Source organism: Cololabis saira, unplaced genomic scaffold (assembly GCF_033807715.1).
Source record: "Cololabis saira isolate AMF1-May2022 unplaced genomic scaffold, fColSai1.1 scf026, whole genome shotgun sequence".
Lineage (NCBI taxonomy): Eukaryota > Metazoa > Chordata > Actinopteri > Beloniformes > Belonidae > Cololabis > Cololabis saira.
In genome coordinates this window covers 466,501-472,500 of record NW_026906190.1, presented here as the reverse complement: position 1 = coordinate 472,500, position 6,000 = coordinate 466,501, and the positions used below count along the sequence as shown (strand labels likewise).

At 45.4% G+C, this 6,000-nt stretch overlaps 18 non-coding genes across 18 annotated transcripts; all 18 read left to right on the top strand.

Moving 5' to 3' along the window:
• The first annotated feature begins 200 nt into the window (after positions 1–200).
• Positions 201–319, top strand: LOC133426828 (5S ribosomal RNA). The gene has a single exon (XR_009772114.1). It is a non-coding gene; the product is annotated as a 5S ribosomal RNA (ribosomal RNA).
• Positions 320–518: 199 nt separating this feature from the next.
• Positions 519–637, top strand: LOC133426435 (5S ribosomal RNA). Its single transcript, XR_009771761.1, has one exon. It is a non-coding gene; the product is annotated as a 5S ribosomal RNA (ribosomal RNA).
• A 217-nt stretch (positions 638–854) lies between these two features.
• LOC133426851 (5S ribosomal RNA) lies at positions 855–973 on the top strand. Its single transcript, XR_009772136.1, has one exon. It is a non-coding gene; the product is annotated as a 5S ribosomal RNA (ribosomal RNA).
• A 199-nt stretch (positions 974–1,172) lies between these two features.
• Positions 1,173–1,291, top strand: LOC133426883 (5S ribosomal RNA). The gene has a single exon (XR_009772166.1). It is a non-coding gene; the product is annotated as a 5S ribosomal RNA (ribosomal RNA).
• Positions 1,292–1,490: 199 nt separating this feature from the next.
• On the top strand, positions 1,491–1,609 carry LOC133426884 (5S ribosomal RNA). Its single transcript, XR_009772167.1, has one exon. It is a non-coding gene; the product is annotated as a 5S ribosomal RNA (ribosomal RNA).
• Positions 1,610–1,826: 217 nt separating this feature from the next.
• LOC133426773 (5S ribosomal RNA) lies at positions 1,827–1,945 on the top strand. Its single transcript, XR_009772061.1, has one exon. It is a non-coding gene; the product is annotated as a 5S ribosomal RNA (ribosomal RNA).
• Positions 1,946–2,162: 217 nt separating this feature from the next.
• LOC133426881 (5S ribosomal RNA) lies at positions 2,163–2,281 on the top strand. Its single transcript, XR_009772164.1, has one exon. It is a non-coding gene; the product is annotated as a 5S ribosomal RNA (ribosomal RNA).
• A 199-nt stretch (positions 2,282–2,480) lies between these two features.
• LOC133426392 (5S ribosomal RNA) lies at positions 2,481–2,599 on the top strand. Its single transcript, XR_009771720.1, has one exon. It is a non-coding gene; the product is annotated as a 5S ribosomal RNA (ribosomal RNA).
• A 199-nt stretch (positions 2,600–2,798) lies between these two features.
• LOC133426420 (5S ribosomal RNA) lies at positions 2,799–2,917 on the top strand. The gene has a single exon (XR_009771747.1). It is a non-coding gene; the product is annotated as a 5S ribosomal RNA (ribosomal RNA).
• A 198-nt stretch (positions 2,918–3,115) lies between these two features.
• Positions 3,116–3,234, top strand: LOC133426482 (5S ribosomal RNA). Its single transcript, XR_009771802.1, has one exon. It is a non-coding gene; the product is annotated as a 5S ribosomal RNA (ribosomal RNA).
• Positions 3,235–3,451: 217 nt separating this feature from the next.
• On the top strand, positions 3,452–3,570 carry LOC133427018 (5S ribosomal RNA). Its single transcript, XR_009772293.1, has one exon. It is a non-coding gene; the product is annotated as a 5S ribosomal RNA (ribosomal RNA).
• Positions 3,571–3,769: 199 nt separating this feature from the next.
• LOC133427008 (5S ribosomal RNA) lies at positions 3,770–3,888 on the top strand. Its single transcript, XR_009772284.1, has one exon. It is a non-coding gene; the product is annotated as a 5S ribosomal RNA (ribosomal RNA).
• Positions 3,889–4,087: 199 nt separating this feature from the next.
• On the top strand, positions 4,088–4,206 carry LOC133427004 (5S ribosomal RNA). The gene has a single exon (XR_009772280.1). It is a non-coding gene; the product is annotated as a 5S ribosomal RNA (ribosomal RNA).
• Positions 4,207–4,424: 218 nt separating this feature from the next.
• LOC133426747 (5S ribosomal RNA) lies at positions 4,425–4,543 on the top strand. The gene has a single exon (XR_009772036.1). It is a non-coding gene; the product is annotated as a 5S ribosomal RNA (ribosomal RNA).
• A 217-nt stretch (positions 4,544–4,760) lies between these two features.
• On the top strand, positions 4,761–4,879 carry LOC133426944 (5S ribosomal RNA). Its single transcript, XR_009772224.1, has one exon. It is a non-coding gene; the product is annotated as a 5S ribosomal RNA (ribosomal RNA).
• A 199-nt stretch (positions 4,880–5,078) lies between these two features.
• LOC133426899 (5S ribosomal RNA) lies at positions 5,079–5,197 on the top strand. The gene has a single exon (XR_009772181.1). It is a non-coding gene; the product is annotated as a 5S ribosomal RNA (ribosomal RNA).
• Positions 5,198–5,414: 217 nt separating this feature from the next.
• Positions 5,415–5,533, top strand: LOC133426602 (5S ribosomal RNA). The gene has a single exon (XR_009771894.1). It is a non-coding gene; the product is annotated as a 5S ribosomal RNA (ribosomal RNA).
• A 199-nt stretch (positions 5,534–5,732) lies between these two features.
• Positions 5,733–5,851, top strand: LOC133426379 (5S ribosomal RNA). The gene has a single exon (XR_009771708.1). It is a non-coding gene; the product is annotated as a 5S ribosomal RNA (ribosomal RNA).
• The last annotated feature ends 149 nt before the right edge of the window (positions 5,852–6,000 follow it).

Sequence of the window (6,000 nt, the reverse complement as noted above, 5' to 3'; positions counted from 1 at the left end):
GCGCTCTCGCTTAATCTACCCACACATATTTCAACGTGGTAACAGCGACAGCTCACGTCCAAAAGTGTTTTTCACATGGTTAAGGCACTTTAACTCCAACAAATAAGCGCTTCTAAATTATTATCACCAACAAATCAATGACTTATATTATATGACTTATCTTCAACTCAATATAAGAGGTATTTCCAGCAGGAGCTTCTGCTTACGGCCATACCAGCCTGGATGCGCCCAATCTCATCTGATCTCGGAAGCTAAGCAGGGTCGGGCCTGGTTAGTACTTGGATGGGAGACCGCCTGGGAATACCAGGTGCTGTAAGCTTTTTCAACCAGCAGAGAGCGCTCTCGCTTAATCTACCCACACATATTTCAACGTGGTAAGAGCGACAGCTCACGCCCTAAAGTGTTTTGCACATGGTTAAGGCACTTTAACTCCAACAAATAAAACCAACAAATCTATGACTTATATTCTATGACTTATCTTCAACTCCATATAAGAGGTATTTCAAGCTTCAGCTTCTGCTTACGGCCATACCAGCCTGGATGCGCCCGATCTTGTCTGATCTCGGAAGCTAAGCAGGGTCGGGACTGGTTAGTACTTGGATGGGAGACCGCCTGGGAATACCAGGTGCTGTAAGCATTTTCAACCAGCAGAGAGCGCTCTCGCTTAATCTACCCACACATATTTCAACGTGGTAACAGCGACAGCTCACGTCCAAAAGTGTTTTTCACATGGTTAAGGCACTTTAACTCCAACAAATAAGCGCTTCTAAATTATTATCACCAACAAATCAATGACTTATATTATATGACTTATCTTCAACTCCATATAAGAGGTATTTCAAGCAGCAGCTTCTGCTTACGGCCATACCAGCCTGGATGCGCCCGATCTCGTCTGATCTCGGAAGCTAAGCAGGGTCGGGCCTGCTTAGTACTTGGATGGGAGACCGCCTGGGAATACCAGGTGCTGTAAGCATTTTCAACCAGCAGAGAGCGCTCTCGCTTAATCTACCCACACATATTTCAACGTGGTAACAGCGACAGCTCACGTCCTAAAGTGTTTTGCACATGGTTAAGGCACTTTAACTCCAACAAATAAAACCAGCAAATCAATGACTTATATTCTATGACTTATCTTCAACTCCATATAAGAGGTATTTCAAGCTGCAGCTTCTGCTTACGGCCATACCAGCCTGGATGCGCCCAATCTCGTCTGATCTCGGAAGCTAAGCAGGGTCGGGCCGGGTTAGTACTTGGATGGGAGACCGCCTGGGAATACCAGGTGCTGTAAGCTTTTTCAACCAGCAGAGAACGCTCTCGCTTAATCTACCCACACATATTTCAACGTGGTAACAGCGACAGCTCACGTCCTAAAGTGTTTTGCACATGGTTAAGGCACTTTAACTCCAACAAATAAAACCAACAAATCAATGACTTATATTCTATGACTTATCTTCAACTTCATATAAGAGGTGTTTCAAGCAGGAGCTTCTGCTTACGGCCATACCAGCCTGGATGCGCCCAATCTCGTCTGATCTCGGAAGCTAAGCAGGGTCGGGCCTGGTTAGTACTTGGATGGGAGACCGCCTGGGAATACCAGGTGCTGTAAGCTTTTTCAACCAGCAGAGAGCGCTCTCGCTTAATCTACCCACACATATTTCAACGTGGTAACAGCGACAGCTCACGTCCTAAAGTGTTTTGCACATGGTTAAGGCACTTTAACTCCAACAAATAAGCGCTTCTAAATTATTATCACCAACAAATCAATGACTTATATTATATGACTTATCTTCAACTCCATATAAGAGGTATTTCAAGCTGCAGCTTCTGCTTACGGCCATACCAGCCTGGATGCGCCCGATCTCGTCTGATCTCGGAAGCTAAGCAGGGTCGGGCCTGGTTAGTACTTGGATGGGAGACCGCCTGGGAATACCAGGTGCTGTAAGCCTTTTCAACCAGCAGAGAGCGCTCTCGCTTAATCTACCCACACATATTTCAACGTGGTAACAGCAACAGCTCACGTCCTAAAGTGTTTTGCACATGGTTAAGGCACTTTAACTCCAACAAATAAGCGCATCTAAATTATTATCACCAACAAATCAATAACTTATATTATATGACTTATCTTCAACTCCATATAAGAAGTATTTCAAGCTGCAGCTTCAGCTTACGGCCATACCAGCCTGGATGCGCCCGATCTCGTCTGATCTCGGAAGCTAAGCAGGGTCGGGCCTGGTTAGTACTTGGATGAGAGACCGCCTGGGAATACCAGGTGCTGTAAGCTTTTTCAACCAGCAGAGAGCGCTCTCGCTTAATCTACCCACACATATTTCAACGTGGTAAGAGCGACAGCTCACGTCCTAAAGTGTTTTGCACATGGTTAAGGCACTTTAACTCCAACAAATAAAACCAACAAATCAATGACTTATATTCTATGACTTATCTTCAACTCCATATAAGAGGTATTTCAAGCTGCAGCTTCTGCTTACGGCCATACCAGCCTGGATGCGCCCGATCTCGTCTGATCTCGGAAGCTAAGCAGGGTCGGGCCTGGTTAGTACTTGGATGGGAGACCGCCTGGGAATACCAGGTGCTGTAAGCTTTTTCAACCAGCAGAGAGCGCTCTCGCTTAATCTACCCACACATATTTCAACGTGGTAAGAGCGACAGCTCACGTCCTAAAGTGTTTTGCACATGGTTAAGGCACTTTAACTCCAACAAATAAAACCAACAAATCAATGACTTATATTCTATGACTTATCTTCAACTCCATATCAGAGGTATTTCAAGCTGCAGCTTCTGCTTACGGCCATACCAGCCTGGATGCGCCCGATCTCGTCTGATCTCGGAAGCTAAGCAGGGTCGGGCCTGGATAGTACTTGGATGGGAGACTGCCTGGGAATACCAGGTGCTGTAAAATTTTTCAACCAGCAGAGAGCGCTCTCGCTTAATCTACCCACACATATTTCAACGTGGTAACAGCGACAGCTCACGTCCTAAAGTGTTTTGCACATGGTTAAGGCACTTTAACTCCAACAAATAAAACCAACAAATCAATGACTTATATTCTATGACTTATCTTCAACTCCATATAAGAGGTATTTCAAGCTGCAGTTCTGCTTATGGCCATACCAGCCTGGATGCGCATGATCTCGTCTGATCTCGGAAGCTAAGCAGGGTCGGGCCTGGTTAGTACTTGGATGGGAGACCGCCTGGGAATACCAGGTGCTGTAAGGATTTTCAACCAGCAGAGAGCACTCTCGCTTAATCTACCCACACATATTTCAACGTGGTAACAGCGACAGCTCACGTCCAAAAGTGTTTTTCACATGGATAAGGCACTTTAACTCCAACAAATAAGCGCTTCTAAATTATTATCACAAACAAATCAATGACTTATATTATATGACTTATATTCAACTCCATATAAGAGGTATTTCAAGCTGCAGCTACAGCTTACGGCCATACCAGCCTGGATGCGCCCGATCTCGTCTGATCTCGGAAGCTAAGCAGGGTCGGGCCTGGTTAGTACTTGGATGGGAGACCGCCTGGTAATATCAGGTGCTGTAAGCTTTTTCAACCAGCAGAGAGCGCTCTCGCTTAATCTACCCACACATATTTCAACGTGGTAACAGCGACAGCTCACGTCCTAAAGTGTTTTGCACATGGTTAAGGCACTTTAACTCCAACAAATAAAACCAACAAATCAATGACTTATATTTTATGACTTATCTTCAACTCCATATAAGAGGTATTTCAAGCAGCAGATTCTGCTTACGGCCATACCAGCCTGGATGCGCCCGATCTCGTCTGATCTCGGAAGCTAAGCAGGGTCCGGCCTGGTTAGTACTTGGATGGGAGACCGCCTGGGAATACCAGGTGCTGTAAGCATTTTCAACCAGCAGAGAGCGCTCTCGCTTAATCTACCCACACATATTTCAACGTGGTAACTGCGACAGCTCACGTCCTAAAGTGTTTTGCACATGGTTAAGGCACTTTAACTCCAACAAATAAAACCAACAAATCAATGACTTATATGCTATGACTTATCTTCAACTCCATATAAGAGGTATTTCAAGCTGCAGCTTCTGCTTACAGCCATACCAGCCTGGATGCGCCCGATCTCGTCTGATCTCGGAAGCTAAGCAGGGTCGGGCCTGGTTAGTACTTGGATGGGAGACCGCCAGGGAATACCAGGTGCTGTAACCTTTTTCAACCTGCAGAGAACGCTCTCGCTTAATCTACCCACATATATTTCAACGTGGTAACAGCGACAGCTCACGTCCTAAAGTGTTTTGCACATGGTTAAGGCACTTTAACTCCAACAAATAAGCGCTTCTAAATTATTATCACCAACAAATCAATGACTTATATTATATGACTTATCTTCAACTCCCATATAAGAGGTATTTCAAGCTGCAGCTTCTGCTTACGGCCATACCACCCTGGATGCGCCCGATCTCGTCTGATCTCGGAAGCTAAGCAGGGTCGGGCCTGGTTAGTACTTGGATGGGAGACCGCCTGGGGATACCAGGTGCTGTAAGTATTTTCAACCAGCAGAGAGCGCTCTCGCTTAATCTACCCACACATATTTCAACGTGGTAACAGCGACAGCTCACGTCCTAAAGTGTTTTACACATGGTTAAGGCACTTTAACTCCAACAAATAAGCGCTTCTAAATTATTATCACCAACAAATCAATGACTTATAATATATGACTTATCTTCAACTCCATATAAGAAGTATTTCAAGCTGCAGCTTCAGCTTACGGCCATACCATCCTGGATGCGCCCGATCTCGTCTGATCTCGGAAGCTAAGCATGGTCAGGCCTGGTTAGTACTTGGATGGGAGACCGCCTGGGAATACCAGGTGCTGTAAGCTTTTTCAACCAGCAGAGAGCGCTCTCGCTTAATCTTCCCACACATATTTCAACGTGGTAAGAGCGACAGCTCACGTCCTAAAGTGTTTTGCACATGGTTAAGGCACTTTAACTCCAACAAATAAAACCAACAAATCAATGACCTATATTCTATGACTTATCTTCAACTCCATATAAGAGGTATTTCAAGCTGCAGCTACTGCTTATGGCCATACCAGCCTGGATGCGCCCGATCTCGTCTGATCTCGGAAGCTAAGCAGGGTCGGGCCTGGTTAGTACTTGGATGGGAGACCGCCTGGGAATACCAGGAGCTGTAAGCATTTTCAACCAGCAGAGAGCACTCTCGCTTAATCTACCCACACATATTTCAACGTGGTAACAGCGACAGCTCACGTCCAAAAGTGTTTTTCACATGGTTTAGGCACTTTAACTCCAACAAATAAACGCTTCTAAATTATTATCACCAACAAATCAATGACTTATATTATATGACTTATCTTCAACTCCATATAAGAGGTATTTCAAGCAGCAGCTTCTGCTTACGGCCATACCAGCCTGGATGCGCCCGATCTCATCTGATCTCGGAAGCTAAGCAGGGTCGGGCCTGGTTAGTACTTGGATGGGAGACCGCCTGGGAATACCAGGTGCTGTAAGCTTTTTCAACCAGCAGAGAGCGCTCTCGCTTAATCTACCCACACATATTTCAACGTGGTAACAGCGACAGCTCACGTCCTAAAGTGTTTTGCACAAGGTTAAGGCACTTTAACTCCAACAAATAAAACCAACAAATCAATGACTTATATTCTATGACTTATCTTCAACTCCATATAAGAGGTATTTCAAGCAGCAGCTTCTGCTTACGGCCATACCAGCCTGGAAGCGCCAGATCTCGTCTGATCTCGGAAGCTAAGCAGGGTCGGGCCTGGTTAGTACTTGGATGGGAGACCGCCTGGGAATACCAGTTGCTGTAAGCTTTTTCAACCAGCAGAGAGCGCTCTCGCTTAATCTACCCACACATATTTCAACGTGGTAACAGCGACAGCTCACGTCCTAAAGCGTTTTGCACATGGTTAAGGCACTTTAACTCCAACAAATAAAACCAACAAATCAATAACTTATATTC